Here is a 26,698-nt window from a genome sequence, read left to right as displayed (position 1 = left end):
CTTAGTTTGAGGTGAAAATGTATAGTTCTCAGAGAAATCTACAACTGAAAGAATACAACTCAATGGAAAATAATTTTTTGAATCACGAAACTTTTTAGCTTGCCATTGCGCACCATGACAATGTTGGATATGTAGATATATCAATGGATGAAACTTGGTCATAAACTCATCATACTGCAATTTACTCTCCTTCAATACAATTTTTTTGGATTCAATGCCTGTCTTATTTTGGTACATCTCATACCCATATCTGAACCATGAAACTGGCGTCGATTTATTAATATTTTCAAATTTCAATAGAAATTTATGTAAATCTACACAATCTTCACATTGATTTTTGATGCATTGTACTTTGAACTCATCTAAATCTTCTAATTTATCACATAATATAGACTTCAAAAATTGTGTCATACTGCTAGGGATGACCAAATTTGGATCAAGGACTGCCATAATTTTTTTTATATGATTGCAAGTGTAGACAAAATTCAACATGATTTTGACAAAAACACATTTCACATATCTTATTTATGCATAGAAAGGAAGTACACATGCTCTCACACATTCTCTCACATATTTTCACATTTTAAAATTCTTGCTTGAATGTTTGAAATAATTCACTTTGTGTTATATCTATAAAATGTTTTGGATGCTCAATTTTTGTCCCTATCTCTTGATCTTTAATTTCTATAGTATGACATCTATTGGAAGAAATACAAGAGGATGTGGTCCAAAATTCAATAAGCTATATTTTTACATCTTTAGAAATTATGTCTTTTTGAGGAACTTAGCAAATATTCACCCAATTATTATCAATGTTTTCATCTAGTATATTTCTCCTCCTAATGTATGTTTGAATAGTTCTTCTAGCTATATATGGTAAATCAAAAATCACACGTACTTTTTTTCTATGTGTCAACTTTCTACTAGATATAGTAGTCATCAACACTCTATGTGCAATGCTCAAATCACCTCCTAGAGTTGTGTTGTCAATTTTGTTATAAGTGGTTTACAAATTTTCAACTATTGTTTTATTAACATTATGTGCACGTATTCTCTTTTTATCAACACCCAACAACTCCAAAACAGGTCTTATATCTTTTCTCCTAAATAACTTGACAAATAATTGTGACTTTTTAAATATACTTTTATTTTTGAAATATTCATCCCACATGTTTTAGAAATGCTTTTAATAATGTTCTCATTTGCCATTTGTTTAGATGGAATTAGACTAAAACGTAGTTCCTCATCCAAATCCATCAAATTTTCTATGCATAATAATTTGTTTCTATCATTAGAACTACTAATTTGTTCCTATTCCTGAATCTCACCCTCTTCATGAATTTCATCCTTTTTATGAACTCTAGTAGGTTGGTTTTAATTATGTTTTGTATGACCTTTCATTTTGTCATATATTCTTCTACCATATTTCCTTGATCTAGCCTTTTTATTACCCATTGAATACTTTGATCTACAGAAAAATATTTTAATGTAGATTATATTAAATATAGTTCAATGATTCAATATAGAGTATAAAAATAATTGCATGAAAAATACATACCTTATTGACGATCTTTTACAATTGTCAGTAAAGTCAACAAAACAATTGATGAAAATGGATTCAACAATATTTATTTCTCAAAAGGCTCATTAATTTTTTTTTCTATTTAATGTATTTATTGTAAAATGAAAAAACCAAACTTTTTTTTATGTGAGACCAGTATGTGACTGCTAATGGTTGCGTTGGGCTGATAGGGGTTACAACCAAAACCATTCAGCTGAAATGGTTATGACCGAAAGTGTTTCGGCCATAACTATCTATGTGACATCCTAAGTGGCAGCCACCCAAGCAAAAAATAATAATTTTTGCATACTTCTCACTTTAAAGACTGATTTCTCCATACAAAATGAAGTTTCTTCAAAAATTAAAATTACTCTTTTGTAGATCTTAGAGTCAAGATTATAGTCATTTAAATTTTAAAGTATTTTATGTAGTTATAATATGTTATAATTTTAAAATATCACAAGTAGGTATTTTAAGATTCAAGAAGATGTTAGTTCAAAAAAAGAAGAAAAAATAGTAAATCATGTTCAAAAAATAATTTTTTTATGTGTACCTCTAGAGGAGAGATTCATCTTAAATAATATGTAATTTATTTTAAAAAATATGTAGATTTGATAGAAAAAGTTTGGTAGGAAAAAAAACTATCAATTTCTGATAAGCTCAACTTTGACCACTTAGAACTTGAAAAATTTAAGTCCAAAATCAATTTTTGTTTTTTTGTCCACTGGGTATTCATGTCAACTATAACGCATTACAAAATCAAACAACAATATGATGATTTGCACATTTTTTTTTTTATGGGAATGAAACTCCATATTTTCACCATTTTTATAAAATTAGAAGACATAATTTAAAAATTAAAAAATGTTACATTTTTCACTGAATTTAAAAAAAAGAAATTACAGGCATAAACTTCATCCCATTTTACACATTTAATTAGTTTACATCATCTTCAAATTCTTAACACAAATGATACTTTTATGTCATTAAAGTTGAATAGTTTAAATTTTGATATTGTTTTCTTTTATAAAAGGTGACACCGATTTGTGCTTTTACCCTGATATACTTTTAGAATTAAAGGACTCCAAATCTGATTCTAAATGAAACTTTTCCACAAAGGCATTCTTGAAAAATTTCCTATTCCACACCTTCATCTTCCCTTTTAGGAATTGTAATTTCTTAAAGAAGACAACCACTTCTCAACTAGACCCCAAAAATTATCATCACACAAACATATTTTTTCAAATCGAAAGGGAGCTCTATCCGATGTAGAATCCTCATGAATCCATATACCTATTGGAAAGTGGTCTAAATTTGTATTACGCAAAATCTCAGATTCACAAATCCATATCAAACTTAGCCAATTACAACCCAATAAGAATATATCCAACTTCAAAGCTATAATAATAAAGCCTTCCCTTCTATTAGTCCATGTAAAATCACCATTTTTAACCTCCACATCTACTAGGGCGTTGCTCGTCACAAAGTCTAGAAAATATTTTTGGCTTTGACTTATCCAACCTTTTTCTCCTCTCTTCTTAATTGATGAAAAAATAACATTAAAATCATCACCCAAGAAAACAAGATCATTTTGAAAGGAGAAAATCTTTGCAGAAATAAAATGTGAAAGAAAATTTTTAGAGGCTATAGGAATAGGGCCATATAAACTAAAATAATATTTTTTCTATAATTGGAAGGACACATCCTTAAGAAATTTCTAATTGGGGCTAGACTCCATGACATTGACATTCAGGGATTCTCTCTTCCAAAGAACACCCAAACCACCCAAAGCTCCCTCAACGTCAACCATATGAAAGCCCCAGTTCAAAAAATTACAAGCAAAAAAAGCACAACCATTCTCACCAAGTTTAGTTCTTGTAGGAATACCAAGTTTGGATGCATTTGATCAAGATGATGTTTGATAAAATGTACCTTTTTAGGGGCATTACAACCCCTGACATTGTAGGTAAGGATCCTCATTACTTACAAGAAAAGACATAGCCTTTGTCTTGATCTTAGCTATTTTTCATGGTCTATTGTACTACCAACAATTGCTAACTTCACTTTGATACTCTTGGGACCTCTCTTCTTCTTCTCCTTAATGTTTGACTTCTAAATCTAGGAAGGATTTTGACTAATTTTCCACTTCTCAACCACATTCCATTGGCCTTGAAGATTAAATTTATCATTATGTCCCTCTTCATCTTAAGATTCATATTATGATCCTGAGCTAAGACTATTGCCTCATTTTTCTTGCACCCCATTAAAGGCCTCCTCAAGGTTCCTTATAGGAGAAATCCAACTATTCTTGCATGGGCCAAAATCCTAATCATTTAGTTGTTACATAATTGAGAGGGTGGTGGGGTGGGGGGTGGTGGTAAATTACTTATCCTTGGGCCCTTTTGAAAAAATCACCAACTTTATAACAACTTAAACTTGTCAGCAATTCCACACAGTAAACACAATAAACTTAATCAATCTTATGTCGGTATACAAATTTGTACTTCCTATGAATTATAATAATGATGATAATTTTAATGTGTAAATAGAGAATAACATGTAAAAAATTCATGCACACATTAACACCAATATTTTTAATGTGGAAACCCAGTTAGGGTAAAAACCACTTTGGAATTTTCACCCAAAACAAAGTCACTCTTCTAAAGTTAGCTTAGCTAAGAGCCAATCCTATCAAAGTTTACAAGCACACTTGCTAGGTATGACCTTGTTAGGGGATTTTTACCAAATATCATCTAGACCTTATCACCCTTCAATGAGTGGCCTATCTAAAGGACTTACAAGCATTTAATGGAATATCATCTTAAAGAAGGATTTACAAACAAAAATATTAAGTTTGCTTGGTTAAGATATTTTTTTCTACAATGATTAGAGAGTAATAGTGAAATTATCTAATAAATATGCAACTCACTTTGGTTGTTTGGATCTCCATTCTTCTCATATCTTTCCTTACTAAGTGACCATCGCATCAACTATTGACTCCACTTCAAATCTACTCAGTATTAACTCCTTCAACAAATTTTCCACTAAATTAACTAGCTAATAGACCAGTATTATTTTCCTTCTCGTCCCTTCCTTATATATATAGATTTTTTCCTCTTCATCCCATTCATTAGGGTTTCCAAAAATTCCTCTCATCTACATGACAATTAAACAACTTAGATACAATAAATCTAGTGCTAGGTGAGCCATTTTAATAAAAATATTGCTAACTGTATTTTCACCTTAGAACTTGAACTTTTCTTGGATCTCAAAACTCATCTCAAATATTCACCATCAGATCTTGTCTTATTAATTATAATTGTTGATCTTGCTAACTAACCTTGTCCTTATCTTATAATATTCTAGAATAGTCAAGATCTTTTCTTGATGTCATTCTTTACTTGACCTTTCACAAAATATAATTGTTTATCATATTATATTCTTCCTTTCTTGAACTCCTCCATTTCTTGATTAATACTACACTTGGTTATCACTAAAACTCATAAGGTAACCATCCTTTCTTAGTTACATCTTTTTCTCAGTTAATACTATTCTTACTTAACCTTCCTTTGTCTTTATTTATGGACGTCCATTTCAAGCTTGGTGCAACTCACTGATTCCTTATCTTCTCACTTTCCAATTTTACTCCTTTCTAATCGATCAAAGTAACTCACTTGTACATTATCTCAATACTTCATCAAATTATGTAAAACAATTAAACCAATATTATACTACCATAGACTAATTCATTAGTTTCCCAATTAAGATCATATACTTAACATCACTAGACTACATCTAAAACTTCTTACTTTATCTTCCACTTCTTTATTCAAAATCACATCCTTTAGATGATTTGAATATTACATGAATCAATAGTATTAATCAACTTGACATCAATGACAACATTACACCAATCTAACTCTTTTACTTACAACTCATAGCTCAGATCAGCATCAGTTGTGTCCAATAATCTCTCCTTTTGGAATTTATGGAAACACACTATGAAACATACTATCCAATACAAAACTTCATCATCTTCTCAATAATACATCTCATTTATCATCAAGTCACCCCCTTTGATCATGCATCCTTCTTCTTTCTCAAAGTTCTTCTTTCTTTGACTCTTCTCATCTTAAGTTCTTAGTTTGCTACATTCTCCTACAACAATATATCTTCCCTTTTACATCATATTTCCTTATAGTAATTATTCTTTAGATATTCAACATTCTCTCTATAACACAATACTCTCCCCTTAGGGTATACATTCACTCGCTTCTTTTCTCATCAAAATAATCTCTCCCCCTTTGACAACAATACCAAAAGTATCAACAAGCTTTTGCTAAAAGCTTATTTTCTATGTAGTTATACCTTGTACCTTGCATGAAATGATTGCTTCTACTTCTTTACATCATTTTTACAACTTTAGACAAATCCTAAAGAGTGAATTCCCACATCAAATCACAAAGAGATATTTTGATAAAGCATGAATTAATGCAATCCTACATCTTCATATAGTGAACATTAGATAAGGGAATGAACCCTAGTTTACCTCTTAGTTATTCAAAGGTATCCTTAGGTAACATTTGGCTTGGTAAATATATCTATAATTTTTCCTTTTAACTTCACATACTCCAACCTTGTTTCTCCTGAACTTTCTCTCTCAAATAGTGATATTTGATTGGTATATGCTTTGTTTTTACATGCATCACTAAATTATTTGGAATGTTTATATAATTTGTGTTGTCACAATAGATTGTTACAGTATCAATCAATTTATCTTACATTCCTTCTAGTAATTATTTGATCCGTACAATGGTATACCAATTGATTACAACATCTACATACTTTTCCCTAATAGTAGATTGTGAAATACAACTTTTTTTTCTTTCTTATCCATGTCACCAATATTTCTACCCAAAAGAATGCTCAACCTCTTGTACTCCTTTTTTCATCCACATTTCTTTCTCAATCAACATAAGTATATGCTCTTAGCTCAAAATCTCCATCTATCTTGTGCCATAAATGATAGTCCTTTTTCCCTTTCATATATCTAAAGATTCTCTTAACAACAACCATATGTGTTTCTTTAGGATTAGAAGAAAATATTGTTAGAATACCTACAACATGAGTAATATCTAGTCTTCTATAAATAATATAATATAGCTTACTAATCATTGATTTGCAAAGTGTTTTATTTACCTCAGTAGTATTATCTTTCTTTGATAGTTTGTATCTTGTGATCATCAACATTCCAACTAGTCTTGACTCTTCCATACTAAATGTCTTCAAAATATCCTTCATATACTTGGATTGAGTTATGTATACACCATCCTTCATTTTTTGAACTTGAAATCAAATAAAGAATTTAATCTCTTTAGACATTGACATCTCAAACTCTTTTCTCATTTTATCAACAAATGTTCCAAACATTGGTTCATGACCTCCAAATATGATATCTTTGACACATATTTTAGCAATCAAGATCTTATCTTCAGATTCACTTTTTAGATACAAATTGCTATTCTCTCTAGTTCTAACAAAAATAATTCTCATCAAATATGAACTTAACCTTTCATACCATGCTCAGGGTGCCTGCTTCAATCAATATAAATCCTTGTGTACCTTGCATACCATGTTATTATGATTTGGGTCACAAATCCTTCTAGTTTCTCAATGTAGACTTCCTTCTAGAATTCAATTTGAAAATTTGGATTTTACATTCATTCGATAAACTTTGAATCCTTTGAAAGAAGCATATGGAAGTAAAATTCTTGCACCTTCTAGTCTAGAAACATGATCAAATGTCTCACCATAGTAAATTTCTTCTTCCTATGCATATCCTTTACAGACCAACTTCTCTTTGTTCCTTGTTACTTATCCATTTTTATTTATCTTATTTCTAAAAATTCACTTTGTACTAGTAACATTTTAATCCTTGGGTCTTGGTACCAGTGTCCATGTGTTATTCTTCTCAATTTGATCAATCTCTTCATTCATTCTATTAATCCAATCTTCTTTCTCTAGTGCATCTTTTGTTAGCATGAATGCTGATGGTATTGTTTTGGGGGAGTGTCCTAAGCATTTGAGAGTGTGTACATGATTGACATGTTGCTTTCATGACTGTGTTTGTCATTGATGCCAACACAACATTGTTTATGTGAAGATTGGAAGAGTAGTAGACAAAGAATGAAGTCATATGAAATATGTTTTGATAATCAGGCCAAGAACAATTAAGGATGTATTTTATACTATATTATAATGAAGTGGATAAGTGCACATAGAGAGAGTCAAAGACATGCATCAGATATTATTGATTTATAGAAGACAATGATCAGACAAAGTATCTGATAAGTAGTTTTTGATGACTGATTTTTATCTCTTAACTAGGATAAAATCATAATACTTGTGTAGTTAGACAATAATAGTAGAAAGCACAATAATGATGTTAGTGAGAGCATAAAGTCAGAGGCTGCACATGTGAGAGGTTGTAAAGACCACAAGCTGACAATGACTTATGATTATGAAAACATGTAATTTTTTGTTAAGGTCCTACTATAATTAATTGGGAAAGCCTCAAGGCTGACCCAAGGAATTATTTTGAGGCTATGGTTTAAAGGAATTTTTTTTCTTTTGAATAAATGATACAATTGATGAGAGAAAGAAATACAACATTTGGGGTGAAATTGTGACAACAATATGTGACAATAGTATAATTTGTGGGCAATTTTCATTTTTTTTTTTTGTAATTATCCTTGATGTTGTCACAATATTGATGTTGGCATCAAAATCGTGAAGTAAACATGATTATAAAATAAAATAAAATGAAAACACAACATTAATCATTCCCCATTTGTTTTGATTGATTATGGAGATCTACGTACGAAAGAGGGTGAGAGCTTCGAATGAGGGTGGAAAGTCCTTAACATTGGTGGAGAGCCCTAACCTCTAAAAATTCATGGAGATTTTATTGTTTTTCCCTTATGATTGTTGCATTTTGTTTCTGTGCCCTTAGTGGAGATTAGTGGAGATCTAGGATTTCATTGCCGTGCCCTTGTGATCGCTACATTTCATTATCACGACCTTTTGATATTTGCATTTCATTGTCATGCCCTTTTGATATCCATACCTTTGATTTGATTTTTCATTTCCATGTCATGGCCTTGTGATCTCCATGCCCTTTCTCTAAGATTTTCTTCAATGGGAGAAGAGGTACCTATGTAAAATGTTCTTTTCTTTTCCTTCTAAACATGTCTCTTTATATTCCCCCCAATAGATGATTAGAGAAGCTTCTATTTATGTAATGTATGTGTATATACACATACAGACACATAGATATGTGTGTGTGTGTGTATGTATGTGTATATATATAGAAGCTTCTCTTTATGTATAGGTATGTGTATATATACATACACACACATATATGTGTGTCTATGTATGTATGTATGTATGTATAGATACATATAGATCTTTTTTAAGGTTCTTATTAAATCTTAACACAACATAAAAATTGATCCAAATGTATACATATTCTAGAATCCAAATAATAAAACAATAAAACTCACTCAACCCATGTTAAGTGACTTACCTCAAAATCCTGCACACAAATAATACAGAGCAAGAAAGATGGGTAGAGTTCACAAGAAAGTTTACAAAAAAATATCATAGTAGATATTTTTAGAAATAAACAAGAATAACCAAGTTAAATTGGCATAGTTACTAATTAACTAGGTTGATTATAAATTCCTATAGAACTGTCATTAGATTAGTTACAATAAAATGAACAATTAGCTATTCCCAGCTAGCAGGATCAAATACAATTTTTTGAGCTAATAAAATTGCATATGTAGATGCATCACTTGCATGCCAAGCATGAAGCACATTCCCCAACTTATAATGAATGGTTGGTTATAAAGGCTCCATATGCTGGCCAAACAATGGAAGCTAAGGATGTAACCATGCATGTATTGGCACAATCTCCCTACGAGGATCCCAAGTAAGTTATGAAGTACTAAAGTTGGTAGTAACTTCTCCCATGTCTCCCAAAAATGTAGCATAGGTTCAGGATCCCTTAGATCCCAAGAATTTGTAGTAGCTATTCTCACTACTAGAAGATAACTTTAGTAAAGAGTTGAGTGTAAGGAGTTGAAGAAGAAAGTTTTGCTTCTATGTAAATGCCATAATCAAGAAGCTTATTCCCTTGCATAAGTCTCTTCCACAATGGCATTACCTCTAAACCATGCAAAGGATGTTGAAGTGGTTCCCAACCTTAAAACACTCTTATAAGCAATGGAAAAACACATGTAGATGCAATACATGAAAAATTGCACAACTTGTAGTCCTCCTAATATTTGGACTATAAATTCTCAAAGACACTTGCAAGTGCTATTCCAATGTCATGGTACCTACCACAACACTTTCCTAAATTTTATCCAATGCTCCCATAATATCCTCTATGTTGTCTACTTGTTATTTTTGCTATGTAGTCTCTTTCTAAAGTCATTTCTTTTCCTTCTGGTATATTGCCATAGACTCTCTCTCGTGCCTTTAATTATGATCAAACCTTTGAATATCTACCTCTACCATATCTAAAATCAACTTCACATTGTGTTGTAACACTAACATAGGTGTTTGATCCTAGATAGCTTTCATTTCAAAATTCAAGTTTTCAATTGTTCAACACCCTCACTTACTAACCTCTCATGTCAAGTATTGTACTATTTCAATACCATGTTCTTGCTTCTAAGCTAATAGTTCTTCAGGTGCATTTTCTTGTAAAACATTGGTTTTTTTGAACAATTGTAAACTCTTAGAAAGTGCATTGTTGTTTTCTATTATCATTGATAGGCTTCCCCTGAACAGAATCAAAATAAAGAGGTATACAAATGAAACCCAAATTATGACATTTCCTTTATTGCACCTATATCTTCTCTTATGTCCCTAAGCTAAACAATAATGTCTTTTGGTTCTCATCAACAACTAAGATAATTAGTTCTCTGCCACTATCAAAATTTATCAATGGGAGAAAGATACTAGTCCAAATAAGTAATCAATATGAAATAGGAGTTGTGTTGATGCAGTAGATGGAAATATAAATGTATGCATGTATTTATGTTTGTGCATATGTATGTATGTATGTATATATGTATGTATGTATGTATACAAAGATATCCTTTTTAAGGTGCTTATTACATCTTAGAAAAATAGAAACATTGATTCAACTGTATACATATTCCATAATCCAAATAATAAAACAATAAAACTCACTTAACTTGTGCTAAGTGACTTACCTCAAGATCTTGCACAAAAATAATGCAAACTAGGGAAAATGGGTAGAGTTTGCAAGAAGTTTTACAAACGCATATCATAGTAGACATTTTTAGAAACAAATAAGCCATAGCCAAGTTGAATTGGTCTAGTTTTTGATGAGATGGGTTGATTACAAATTCCTATAGAACTATCATCGGATTAGGTACAATAAAATGAACAATTAGCTATTCCTAGTTAGCAAGATCAAATATAATTTTCCAAGGTGATAAAATTGCATATGAAGATGAATCACTTGCATGCTAGAAATGAAGCATATTCCTCGACTGATAACGAATGGTTGGATATAAAGGCTCCATACACTGACCCAACAATGGAAGCCAAGGATGTAACCATGCAAAATTGGTCAATCCTTTAAATGTAGAATTATATTTCATGGTGAAGGTTTAAATTGAATTAATTGAATCAAAGAATAAAATGAATTAATTCAAATCAACTATTACAACCCATTTGAAAAATACACATGAATATTCATTTCAAATAAATTGAAAATTGACATTTATCTCCAAAAATGAGAATTTTTTTCATAACGGATGGAAATTAATATTTTATTCATAATGGATAGAAATTAATATTTTATTCATAATGGATGGAAATTAATATTTTATTCATAATGGATGGAAATTCATATTTTATTCATAATGGGTGGATAATCATATTTTACTCTTCTATTCAAAATACTCATTATTTTAATCAAAATGTGCTCTCCATTTTGAATAAAATAATCCAAATGGGACCTTCATTTATGAATTTTTAATTCAAAGTAGATTTCCTTAAAATAATTTTTACTTAAATTTTACCTTCACCATGGTAAATTCTCAATTCTACCCCAAGCCCTTGCAAAAAATTATAAATACAAGGCATTCTAAGAGTTAAAGGAGGCAATTTTAGAGAAAAGAAACTCTTTTAGATTAAGCATTCCAGCATTTCAATTCTAATAAGAATTCATTTCATTTCTATTCTAATTCAATACTAGCTTAATTACTTTGTTTTTAATCTTCATGATTGTACTCCACACTAGCTTAATTGCATTTATCTTAGCTTAAATATTGCATTCATGCTAGCTTGAATCTCTCATTCTAGGGGTTTTATTGTCACTGATTTGGTCTTAATTCTTAGAGCAATTAATTCCATTTACATACTCATTCCTTAGTTAGAGAGCAATAAGATAGTTTCATAGGTTTTATGCTTAATTTTGATTTATTATATGTACTAACCCTATGATCTAATGTCTTATCTACTACTATTATTAATTTGGGTATCACTATATGATCTAGAAAGTTATGAAGCACTAAAGCTAGTAGCAACTTCTCCCATGTCTCCAAAAAATGTAGCATAGGTTCAGGATCCCTTGGCTCCTAGGAATTTGTAGTAGCTATTCTCACTGCTAGAAGAATAACTTTAATGAAGAGTTAAGTGTAAGGAGTTGAAGAATAAAGTTTTTCTTCTATGTAAATTCCATAATCACGAGGCTCATTCCCTTGCAAAATCCTTTTCCACAATGACATTACCTCCAAACCATGCAAAGGATGTATAATAACTGATGGTCAAGATCGTGCCACATCAGCCCTAATTAGGGTTAGGGAAAAGAAAATGAATCTACATTAATGTAAAAAGGAATCCAACACTTTAGTGGGTAATAAATGCCTACTATGTGTGCTAGTTTAGGAAGGGAGTGGGGTGCAATAAATCACCATTAAGAACACCCACTATGCATTAAATGCATTTATCCTTGATTCCCCTACTTTAAGGAATGAAACCAGTCCAACACTATTTCCAACTCCTTCATACTGATGCTTTGTGTAGATTCTTACTTGAATTCTAGAATTGCGATTTTGGAAATAATCAAGATTAGCTAGGTTACTAAGAGGGGAGGGGTGAATCAGTATCCTTAAAATTTTTAAATCAATTCAACACTTTAACAATATAAATCATTCACCAATCAATCATCTAATCTACTGTATGCATGAGAAAAGATAAACATTCATAACACATGAACACAATGTTTTGGTGACCCAAAAACCTCCCAAATAGAAAGTAAAACTGGGGTGGGGATGATACCCACAAAAATTCACTACTGCAGTATAAAGTTGGCCTGTTAGGGCTTACATGACAACTTTTGATGATCTACTCTATTAAGAGCAATTTGGACTGCTAGATCCACCTTGTTAGATGTTTTACAAACATACAATGAAGTATGCACTCTATTAAGAGATTTATACAAAGACTGTTAAGTCTACCTTGTTAAAGGATTTGGAAAACTGATTCATCTATTAGGTTGAAATTGTAGATTTGACTTACAACTTGATTGCTGATTAGATCTTGAAGTATAGATCACCTTTTATGACTGATATATCTTTACTGCTCCTTGATGAACCTTGCTGAATACTCTGCTCTGCTACTGATTCATATTCACTCTTCTCAAAACATTACATGTCTATTCATTAGCATTCAATGATATATTTTAAATGATACAATACATTACAAATATATCATTTCAATAATTGCAATTGCAAGGTTGGCTAAAACACAAGTAAACAAAATATTACTGAGTTGGCCAAATAGTAGAAAACTTGGGCTCTTCAAACTAACTTGGTGACCTTTTGATACTCGACATCCACTACATTAGTTGGCATCATCATGCACTTGGTAGAAGTAGAAGCTCGATCCATACTAATCGCACAACATAGCTTGGAACTCGGTAACCATTGGAGACTCGGTAGATATAGTGTTACTCGGTAGATACCGAATCCTTCATTTACCTTGTTGTCACTTGGTAAACACTACACATCCATCACTCGGTAGAGACTGGCTTCATATCACACAAACTAATGACTCGGTAGACACTATGAAGCTTGGTGACCATTGACTATTCAGTAAACACTGTTGAAATGCACATTTACTCGGTAGCTTTAGGAATGCTCAGTGTGAACTGCTTAAGTGATGAACTTACAAGGTAACCATTGAATGATCAGTATAAACTATAGATTGAGTGATGAGCTCAGTAACCATTTAGAATCAAATAAGTGTTTTAACTAATGACAAATACAACATAATGCCAACATGTAATTGCTCTTTCTTCTTTTCCCAAGCTTTCCTCCCAATCAAGTAGCAAGTCTTGAGTTCTGTGCATTGTATTTGAGAAGATGGAGAATTTCTCAAAATCATCTCTTTCTTAGATATTTAGTCAAAAGAATTCCTCTGACTTGACTTTCAAATTATCAGTTGTCATTTCTTCTTCCACCAATCTCTATGATAACAAGGGTGCTATTGCATTGGATATTCCCTACTTGATATTGTCAATAATCTTCTTCCATTGACTAGATTCCTTGGTGAAGATCTTAAACATTTCTTTACTTATGATCAATTCCCTATACCATCGAAGTAAATCATAGACATCCCCCTCATTGATAACTTGACCATTAATCAAAGCTTGTTTTGGGGTCTCCATCAGATTTTGAATGTTGAAAATCACTCCATCTTTGTAAATATGTTCATCCTCCCATGATTCCTTCATGCATTTGATCCTGGAGAGTGCAACTAATGCCTTACTATGCACTTGCACTAATTCTTTTGCATGTTTGAAGGCTTTCTCCTAAATTCCTTGCACCCAAATCTTTACACATTTAGTAGTCCACTTGATCCTATCAATGTCATCTATCACTTCAATGGAAAAATCTACTAGAGGGATGAATGATGGACCTTCTTCTCTTATTTGATGAGGCAAGCCATTGATGTACTAACATAAAGCCCTAATTTCTCTTTTATGTTTCTCATACCCTTCTTCCACCTTCTTTAGTCTATCCTTCAAAGCATGTGTATACTCATCAAATTCTTCTAACATTTTCTCCCAGGAGGCATGACCAAGATTTATTTCTATAACATGGTATTTATTTGGAGAAATCTTATTTTTTCTCTTGTTGACTATAGGAGTCACAATCTACAAGATTTTGGACCCCAATTCTCCTTTGACAACTTTAGTATATCTTTTTGCCTTTCCTTTCTCTTCTAATTGGTTTTCTTGATCCAAAATTTCCTATAATTCAATTTGCAAATCAAGCTCCTTTTGTTGACACATTTGAATTTTTTGCCTCGACCATTTTGGAATGGGTATACTTTGGTCCATGGGAATCACCAATTAATCTTTCCTTTAGACTGCTAGAATGTGAATCTTCTTGTCACCTTCTAGAATATACACCGTTACGTCAGGAACTACGGCCTCAAAATTTGGAAGATGTATTACTATTATAGGAGCCTCTTCCCTCCAGTGGACCATCCCTAGCCTTCATCATTTCTCACTCTAAGATTGTAGTGAGACTTTCCTCCTTAGAGATATCTTGATCTCTCCCTCTTTCTTGCATGAATTTTTCATAGGCATTTATAGAAAGTCTATAATGTACTAGCCTATCCAAAATTTCTTCTTGCTCAAATCTCCTTATTCTTGTCTCTACCTCTTGACTTTCAAATGTTTCTATCTCTTGAACACTAGGAGTGTGACTCAGAAAAGAGGGAGAATTTCCATGTCTTTGCTTCTTATTTTGAGGCTCTTGAATGAATTCCACAATCTTAGGATGCTTTTCTTGAGATACCTCTTTCCCTTTCTTGCTTCCTACATCCTCTGATGGAGTTCCTCTTTCTTTAATAATCCCTTTAGATAGTTATCCTAATCTTTCATCCTTAAGTGGTCAGTGACCAAGCAACCTATATGTGAATCCATTAGCTAGTGCAACTAATTTTTTAAGCTTACACTCAATCCACTACTTTGTAAAATCCAGGACTGGCTTATTCAACTTATCCTTTTAATATTGAAGCATAAAAGCTTTCAATTAGGTCCCAAACTCTATTACAATAATGACCCAATATTTTATCATGATATGTATATTTCTTGTGTACTTTTCCAACCACTATGTCTGAATCTCCACGTACATGTAGGATTTCAACACCCTTTTGGGTAGTGATGAGAAATCCAATGACTAATGATTCATATTCAGCCACATTGTTAGTACATGGGAATTGCAATCTATGTGTTGCCAAATAAGTTTCTCCAATTGGGTTGATGAGTTAAACACTGGCTCCACTGCCTTTCTTTGATTTGGATCCATTGAACGATAGGGACCATACTTGATTTTTTTCATATTCTATGGGTGGTTTTACCTTTAAATCCTCAGATTCTTTATGATGTCCTTCTTTTCCTATTTCATCTTCTTGAATTCTTTCATGCTATGGCTCTAAAATTTACATATGGGATGAGTTCACTTTGGGCACATTTTTTAACTATCCATGCTTGTGAAACCATTTTTGATACTTGTGCAATTGTATCTTTACACATGGTGCATGATATCCTAAAATGAAAAGCATTATGTATTCTACACCAATTGGGTAATAAAAAATTCTAAATGGATGCATCTTTTCCTAATTTAACTTACTTCTTAATGCTTTTTAGGAAAAAAATTCCTACAATTCTCAAACATTCCTTCATTCAATGATGGATCTGAATCATCCATAACATAACTTAGTGAAAGTTCAAGTCACATCAAGGCATCCCCCTTAATTATAACCTTGCAACATTAAAATCTCTCCTATTCTGGGAACCCAAAGTGGTTTCCATGAATAAGATCTCATTATCAGAGAGATTAGATTTCCACAATCCATAAAAATTGAGGGAAATTTCTTCTAGATTAGATCTCATTATGTTTTCCATACTTAGTGATAAATAATTAGAGCCTTGGAGTGCTTCCTATCCTTATCTAACTGGAAATTGAAAAGTCTGTTGTAATGTAGCCATTCAATTTCCCTGCCCAATCTCTACTTAGAAGCATGCCACATCCCTTAGGAATATCCACAACAAATATATCAATACAATTTTGAACATGTGGATCAGATGCTAATTGCATGTGAATATTATTCAACTCTCCCATGACTAGGACCTCTATTTTATCCAATTGTGTAACCTTTTTATCAGTCTAAAGTGGAACTTGTTGACATATCAATCAAGTTTGTTATTAGTGAAATACACGTATTCATATTGTAAATGGCTACTAAGCTTATTGTATAGTTAATAGTGTTTTCCATGCATTTTAGTTGTTTCCAAGTTCTACAATTTCCATCAAGTCCTTTAGACAAATCCCAGTGTTTGCCAAGTAGTTACAATTATAGTGAAGATCAATAGTGTAAAATATGCATCTTAGTGTATGCCGAGTTTACTAGTACAAATTGAGCTATGCAGTATTTATTGAGTTCATAGTTTATGTGGTGCAATTCCAGTGTTAACCAAGCTTCTCAATGTTAACCAAGTGACTCAGTTTATATTGAGCTTGAGGTGATAGTGTTTACTAACTCATGCCATGGTAAACAAGTGATTCAACTTATATGATGAGTTTCACAATATCTACCGAGTCACCAGTGCAGATCGAGTTCAAGACTACTTAGGAGCGATCAATATGGATTGAGCTTCTACATATACCAAGTGCATGATGATGCCAAGCATTGGCTATAGATGTCATGTATCAGAACCTCACTGAGTTAGTCTTCTAGATCCGAGTGTCTTCATTTGGGCTGACTTTGTAATAGTTGTGTAAACTTGTATTGTGGCCAACTTTGTAATTTGTATAATTGGATTGGTATATATGTAATGTATTGTATCATATCCAAAGTGTGGAAGTATGTGAATGTGAATGCAATGTAATCAAATATAATTAGGGAAGAGTAGAAAGAGAAAATTACCAAGGCTACAGTAGTATAAGAAGTAGCAAAAACATATCTATCACATCAGGGTGATTAGTACACAAAGGAATCTCATTCAACAAACGAAGTTGTAGATCAAAGATCATCGACTACTTCATCCTCATAGGTGGATCAATAAAATCCTTTAACAAGGTAGACCTAATAGTCTTTTGCAAAATCTCTTTACCGAGTGCATACTCCATTGTATGTTTGCAAATCCTTTCACAAGGTGGAACTAGTAGTCCTTATTGCTCCTAATAGGGTAGATCATTAGAAGTGATCAATGTAAGCTTTAACAAGTTAACTTTATAATGTAGTACTAAATCTTGTGGGTATCATCCCCACCCTAGTTTTAGTTTCTATTTGGTAGGTTTCTAGGTCAACAAATCTTTGTTTCACAGTGTTATGAATGCTTTCATGTTTTCAGTTTCTTATGCATGAAATAAGGTTAGATTATATGTGATGGATTAAATGATAATTGGATTGTTGGATTAAGAGTTGAAATTGAAAACATTTTAGAAGTTACTAATTCACCCCTCCCCTCTTAATAACTTAGCATAGTATAGAATATTTCCAAAAATTGGTATCAGAGCATTGTGGTTTTTAGAAGAATATTTAATAGATTGAGCAAAGATCAAGGCCATGGAGATATTTAGACTTGACAAAGCTATTGACAATGAGAAGCTAGATTTGGAAATAGCTATTGCCCAACTCAAGAAAGTAAGGGAGCAACTATCTCAATCCCTAACAAGAAGGAAAGAACTTTCAATTCAAATGAATGATCATCTCTATATTGAAAAAAGAATTGAAGACCTTCATTAAGCAATTCAGATGAAGCTAATGAAGCAATCAAAGAAATCCTAGAAAAGAATGGTTGCCTATAAATAGAAGTAAGAAAATTAAGAAGAGAATAAGAAATTCAGTTAGTAAGGCTATGTGAAGTCATGGAGCGGAAGAACAAGATAAAAGAAGAGTTAGATGGAAAGAACAATGAAATCTAGAACCAATCCCTTTAGCAAGTAGACTTCATTGATTAACTCTCTAATGTAAATGAAGAAATCATGAGCCTAAGATTTGAAAATGAAAGATTACAAAATGATATAACCTCTGAAAGACAAATCAATAAAAGTTTACAAAATGATCTAAACTTTGAAAGGAAAATTAATGAAATAATGATGAAATCCCAAGTAGACATGAATTAATTGAATGAGAAAAATCTCTATAGAAAAAAAGGAAAAGCAGGAATTAGATATACAAAAGAAGGAGAATCATCCAAGCAAGGAGCTCAAAAGAATAAAAAACCTACTTGCAATCACTATGGTAAGATAGGTCATACATCAAACAAATGTTGGAGTAATGAAAAAGCAAAATTTAATGGAAAATGCTACAATTGCAATTAGCATGGTCATAAGGCTAATGAATGCAAAGAGAAACCAAGATTTGGAAGCAAATGTTACAAATGTAAGAAACATGGACACAAGTCATCAGAATGCAAAACTAAGATATTGAATCCAATAGAGTAGATTGTGAAAGCCATATTTGGTTGGGACTATAAAATCTAGTGCAAATTCCATTATTTTCAAGAATTTGGACATGTTGGAATGAATTGTGTAAAGAATCATCTGAGGAAAAGAGATACTACTAAAAGATGTTTCATTTGTAAAAAACTAGGTCATCTTGCCAAGAACTAAATGAATAATGGTAGAGTTGAAGATGAGAAGAAGGCAAAAGATGATAACATCCAAAAATAGATGAGACAACAATGGGTTCCAAAGTCTACCGAGGATACAAGTCCAATCAATGGTGATCAAGTTAGTCAAGAATTGAGTGACTCCACCACTTCTACTTAAGTTCTCAAAGGAGAGACTGGAACTAGCCTATCAAAGAAGACATCCAAAATAGTTCCAGATTGAAAGAAAAAAATGATCCAAATTTGTATTCAAGATATAAAGGGATCACCAAGTACAAGTGTCTACAAAGTTACCTTCTCTACCAAGTGAGGTTGGGTCACAGACCTTATCGAGGAAGATCAAGAGTAATGAAGATGCATATGGTTGCCGAGTCATGAAGACTTCACCAAGTGTTTAATGTAACCATAGTGGATGAAAGTTTGTCAACATGATATCAAATAATCTACCCTTCATATTGAGCATTTATGGAAAATTTTTGACAAAAAGCATGGAATCAAAGTCATTCTTACCGTAAAATTTTGAGAGCTATTGTGAAGTGTGATCTTCAGAGCATCCAAGTGATTTGAGTGAATTATCAGTGAAAGATTTCAAATTCTCTCAAACCCTATCGAGCAAAGATGGCATACAACAATAGCAAGGTTAAGTGAGGTTCATATATGTTGGTTTTTGGAGTGGAATGGAAGGCACCATATTTCAAGCTCACTCCTGTGATCGCTGAAACCCTAGATCCGAGTGGAGCACAGTCTCAAATCCCTCCAAAGGTACTTTTGGTCAATGATATTTGCACTCACTTTAAATGTGTTATTCAAGAGATTGATACTTTGAAAATGGATGATGCCCTAGGAAAATTATGTGTAAATAGAGTTTTGAAACCTGAGCACCAACACTTGGAAACTAAAGGGTTAACTCACATCCCTCACACACCCCATGAATTTCAAGTAAAATGGATTAGGTTTATCTTTAGTCAAGTGCATAATGGATAGTTGTGGTTGGAACAACCAATTTTGATCACAAAGAGTATGATTCATTGAATCACTAGTCTCCCAATGCTAGCCAAAGTCAAAATGACAAAAACCCTAGATTGGGCTGAACTCAAAAAGAAAACCCTTGTAGAATGGGATGGTAGAGGAATGAAGATTAGTAGTGTCACAAACATAGAATTGCAATTTGGTATCCATATTATTGTGCATAAGATTTACAACTCAAGTAGGTTGAATAACGTGTCATGTGAAGCTATGGACTACGCATAGAAAGTAGTAAAGAACAACTTATCTTTTGACCTTGCTGAGCTACTATTGAAATAGTTCAACAAGAATATGGAAAACATAAGGAAATCAAAGAATAATCCATGTAAGTTTGGTTCCGTGTTAATTTTATTATTATTTTATGTTCAAAAATTCTTCCCTTCAATAGGTACTATTGTATGGAGAAAAGATGTGCCTATGCTATATTAGATAAATGAGTATATTGCTAAAATGGGTGAAAATTATAATACTATTATGGACAACTATTTTGATGTTTTGAAGGAGAAAATGAAAAATAGATATTGAATCCCCAAGAAACTTGTTGAATCTTACAAGGATGATATATGTTTCATGGTGGATAGTGACAAAGTATACATTTAAGTAGTTAGGCCTAGAATAGCATGGGTGAAACCTCTTGGATATGAGGTTAATATTGATGAAACTAAAGACATAATTAAAGCACTTATTAATGAACCAATTGATCCTAAGGCTACATATTTTAGTACATATGATGAAGAAAAAGCTAGAAATGAACTAGAAATAAAGCTCCCTGAGGCAATTAACAAAGGGAAGAAAAGAATTGCTAAATTGAAATCAAGTTCAACCCTTTTTTTGACTGAGGGAAAAGGTGAGGATGAGCAAGCAGAGGATGAAGAATTTGTGGAAGAAGAGCCATTAAAGAAGAAAGGCAAGGTAATTATTACCAAGCCAACCAAGCCATTCACTGTAGTGTTTACTAGAAGATCCTCCAGGAAGAAATATGATAAGGAAGGAGGAGATATTATATTCAAAAAACCTCCACTCACCTTCCAAGATAGATTGAAATATCTAGAAGTAGGAGCTAGCATAACAAATTTTAATTCATTAAAGTATGAAAGTAGGATAGCTGAAGAGCAGAAGCAAATTGAAGATCTAGTGATGGACAAAATGGGAAAATGGACATACTCACTAGACTAGCTTACTTCTCAAATTCCTAATGATTTGTTGGAGAAAATCAAGCCAAGATGGGATTTTTCCATACAAATTAATATAGAGGTAAAAGAGTCACTGAAGAAAAATGAATAAAAATTGACTCTAAAATTTAACACTTGCCTGATTTTGATGAAAGACATTGAGCATGTTGTAAGGAATGCAACAAACACATGGAAAAATATCTATCTATTACATGAACCAAGTGATTTTCTTGTTGATGTAAAAGATGATTATGATGATGAAGAAGATAAGGAGAAAGATGAAGAGGAATATGTTGAAGAGGCAACTCATTTTGACAAAATTGATGATGAAGAAGAAAAAGGGCAAGAGGCTACCCAGGAAGAAAAGCAAGATGAGGAGGAAACTAATCTAGTTAAGATAGCTACAATAGTCATTGCCTCACTTCCTCACTCTCCAAGTAAACTGATGACAACATCAAGCACAAAGATAACCCCAACAAGATTGATTGTGACTACCAGTGACAATTGAAACATCCAATCACTCTTTGCTCCTATTTAGCTTAGCACATCACTAATTGAAGTGACCTCCACTTCATCTACTAAGTTCCATACTCTTACCTCTTCTACCAAGTTGGCTACTTCATTTTTGAGTACAATAGTTTTGGACACATCTACATCAATTTTGGATTCTTCAGGTAATTCTCTTAATATTCCATTAATTATTGCAGTATCAATATTTATAGCCAGTCCTAGTATGTCTACAATTATTTTTGTCCTAGGCACACAAGCAATAAATGCAAGGATAGTTGAGACCAAGGCTCAACCGAGCACAAAATTTTTGGGAAAAGGAAAAGAAATGGAGGAAGAAATAGATCTTGATGAGGAAATTATAATCCTATATTGGGACATTTCCAAGCTCACTTGAGACCAAATGCAGTCATTTGGTGAACTCCTCCAGAAGAAGGCTAAATGGAAAAGATTAAGAGAGGAAAGAGATAAGGAATTCAAAATTATTGAGGGTGCAAAGAACATTTTGGTAGAGGCCATATGCATTAAGGTTGATTCTTTAGAACCAATTTTGTATTAGCTAGTAGATGCAATTTAGAAGTTCAATGAAGATACTAATGGGTAAGATAAGCTAGTACAGAAGGTAGAAAATAAGTTTGATAATAAATTATTGGAGCATATTGTTCAATAAATATCTATTTATCAAGTAGAACTTTCTACAATTTTGGGTACTTTTGAAGCATCTTGCACAAATGTATCATCACTTTTTGGTAAGGTATGTAATGTTTGTAATTTACCAAGGAAATGAAGGACAAATTGTCCAAAATAGATGTGTCCTAAGTCAAGCACTCAGTAGTTGCAACTTGACCCTAGTTCAAGCTCTGCACACTTCAAGAAGATAAGATTTTTGATAGATATGCAAGAAGAATTGCTTAGAGAAGAAGCAAGGATAAGATCTACATTGGTAGATATATAGAACATGATTCTTTCCAATATGGATGCACTGTAGAGACATATTACACATTCCAAAACTCTCATCCATGACAATAAATTCTCCATAGTAGACAATATGATAGAGTTTTCAGCACAAGTACAAATTGCACTTCATCTACAAGACAATTGGGATAAAAAATTGCCTATCTTACTTAAGGTATATTCAAATTTTTTATCTCATTTTGGCATTTACATGTAAATAAATAGAATAAATCTTTGGCATTAATGTCAAAAAATGGGAGAAAGATATATGTATAGGAGGAATATATACTGTGAATAAGAAGATAAAAGATAAAAGTTATGGGGGAGAAAATGCAATAAGTTGTAAAAACAATAGGGGAGAAAGATATGTACAGAAAGATATGTTGTATATAGAAAGAATATGTATAATATACTGTATGAAAGAACCTTACCATGTACATATATATATCTTACAAAATCAAATTTGAAAAATCTCAAAAACAGTATACACTACTGAGCTAGTATCACAAGGTTATGGATAAAAGGTATTTATGAAACTTTTTGAATTTAGTTTTCACTGATAAGTGTTTTTTTCACTAATGCCAAAGTGGGAGATTTTTGACATATTAGTCAAGTTTTTTATTAGTTGCACACAATTTTTCAGATTGTAAATGGCTACCAAGCTTATTATATAGTTAACAGTGTTTTCCAAGCATTTGAATTTTTGTCAAGTTTTATAGTTGCTACCAAGTCCTTTGGACAAATCCTAGTGTTAATCAAGCAATTATAGCTATAGTGAAGATCAATAGTGTAAATTGTGCATCTCAGTGTATGCATAGTTTACTAGTACAAACCGAGTTGTGTAGTATTTATTGAGTTCATAGTTTATGTGGCATGAGTCCAATGTTAACCAAGCTACTCAATGTTGACCGAGTGACTCAGTTTATACCAAGCTTGAGGTGATCGTGTTTACCAAGTCATGCAATGGTAAACAAGTGATTCAATTTATATGACAAGTTTCACAATATCTACCAAGTCACCAGTGCAGACTGAGTTCAGGACTACTTAGAAGTGATCAGTATGGATCAAGCTTCTATGTATACCGAGTGCATGATGACATCGAGCATTGACAATGGATGCCATCTATTAGAACCTCACTAAGTCAATTTTCTAAACTTGAGTGTCTTCATTTGGGCCAACTTTGTAATATTTATGTAAACTTGTATTGTGGCTGACTTTTTAATTTGTATAATTGGATTGGTATCTATGTAATGTATTGTATCATATCCAAAGTGTGGAAGTATGTAAATGTGAATGTAATGTAATCAAATATAATAAGAGAAGAGTAGTAAGAGTGAATTATAAAGGCTACAATAGTATAAGGAGTAGTAAAGACATACCTATCACAACAAGGTGATTAGTACAAAAAGGAATCTCATTTAGCAAACCAAGTTTCAAATCAAAGATCAACTATTGCTTCATCCTAACAAGTGGATCAGTCAAATCCTTTAACAAGGTAGACCTAATAGTTGTTTGAAAAATCTCTTTACTAAGTGCATACTTCATTGTATGTTTGCAAATCCTTTCACAAGGTGGACCTAGTAGTCCTTATTGCTCCTAACAAGGTAGATCTTCAGAAGTGATTAATGTAAACTTTAATAGGCTAACTTTATACTATAGTACTAAAGCTTTTGGGTATCATCCCCACCCTAGTTTTACTTTCAATTTGGAAGGTTTTTGTGTCACCAAATCTTTGTGTCACAATTTCATGAATGCTTTCATATTTTAGTTTCTTATGCATGCAATTGGATTAGATTATATCTGATGGATTAAATGCTAATTGGATTGTTGGATTAAGAGTTGAAATTGCAAAATTTTTAGAAGTTACTGATTCACCCCTCCCCTCTTAGTAACCTAGCATAGTCTAGAATATTTCCAACAAAACTAATCCCAACCTTCTACATATTTCCAAAGGCATTACTTTACTTGATGCACCAATGCCAATTAAACCATTATGTAACATTTTCTCCAAAATTCTAATAGATACTAGGAAAGGTGCAGGTTCCTCCTTCCCTTGATAAAAAATCACCATCTTTTTCCCTTCTAAATCAAATGCCTCATTGTTATGTACACAATTTCTCCCATTTTGTGTTGTCACAAAACTTTCCACTATAGGAGAATTATCTCTAATCATTTCTTGTGGTGGACCATTTTAGGATATTTCTCCATTTGATGTAACCTTTTGATCATCCCATGAGTTTTGTACTATTCTAATGAAACTTGAAGGATTCTGATGAAGCTCAAATGTATATGGCAATGCATGCTCCACTACATTGGTGGAGGTTGATTTTTTTGTGGAACTAGATAATGTGGCTTCTCTACTGGACCATTTGTTAATGTAGGTAGAAACTTTTGATTAGCTTGAATTGGCATGTAATCTTGAGAATTAGGAGGAGGAAACTTAAAATCATCAAAAACTAGTGCTTGGTCATATATTGGTGTAGGAACTATCTCATATCCCATAGGAGGATTCTCAGATGTGACAATGTTCTTCACTTCTCTCTTGAAAATATCTGCTACTCTTTGAAATTCCTAACATAATGTAAATTTGTCTCATGTAATCTACACCATCTAGATAGTGTGACTTCCACTAAGAAAACTTTACCAGCTAGTCAATTCTTAGATGGAGGTTCATCCAATGGTGATGGTATGCCTCCATTATTTGGATTAGTGTTCCATGATTTTCTTTGATGACCTTGGTTATTATTACAATATCAAGAATTATTCTCTTAATGACCTTGGTTATTGCTTCTATATCCTTGATTACCTTCATTGAATCCTTGATTGTGTTCTTGATTACTATTGTGATGTGGAGGGGATTTCCTAGATAACCTCAGTTTCTACCTTGATATATTGATAACTCCTTTGTGCATTTTGCAACCGATTATTCTAATTTCTAAGGTAAGTGACTTTAGTGGATAGGTTTTTCACTTTTTCAATCAAATATTTCATCTCATCTTTTTCCTCTTGGGTCCTTGTATAAGTTGCCATCTTTTGAAGATAAATTGGTTGTGTGGGCATTGCCTGTGACATAGGTACTCTAGGATGCAACATCAACTAGTTCAAAGGGGTAGGGACTAGATTAATAGTCATATCATAATTAAAATATCCTTGATTTAATGTATTTGCATTTCCAAAATAGCTGGGTTCTCTATTCACAGTTGTAGGTGATTGTATACTAACTTTATCTGCCTCAGCATATGCTCGGATCAAACTTGTAGGATTCAGATGAGTTTTTTGAACAAACATAGATGTGAAACAATCTAGGGATGCATAGTAGATAGGTCATGCTACATCATCTCCTATGCAATATGGGTCATGCAATCTTTAATAAGCCCTCTAAAATTAGTTTTTGAAAGCACCAATTGGTTCACATTCTTATCTCCTTATCTTGATAAACTACCTATACATTTTAGTAGGACTGATAGGAAATCTAAACTTCCCAAGGAATGCATCCTTAAATTGTTGCTAAGTCTATATTGAATTTAAAGGTAGGTTGATATACTAGTAAAATGCTTCCTCACCCAATGAATAAGGGAATAGTCTGCAAGAAACATCCTCATCTTGTACATTACTATTGTGGAGGACATCCTCAAAAATCTTAATGTGCTCATTAGAATTGTAGTTGACATCATTCACAAAGAATTTAGAACAAAAGAGTTCAAGATTAGTTCACATATTATTTTAGGTTACAAATGTTGC

The sequence above is a fragment of the Cupressus sempervirens genome, chromosome 6 (genome assembly GCF_028749045.1).
Source record: "Cupressus sempervirens isolate cs-2001-9-10 chromosome 6, ASM2874904v1, whole genome shotgun sequence".
Classification (NCBI taxonomy): domain Eukaryota; kingdom Viridiplantae; phylum Streptophyta; class Pinopsida; order Cupressales; family Cupressaceae; genus Cupressus; species Cupressus sempervirens.
Note: the sequence above shows the minus strand (reverse complement) of the source record.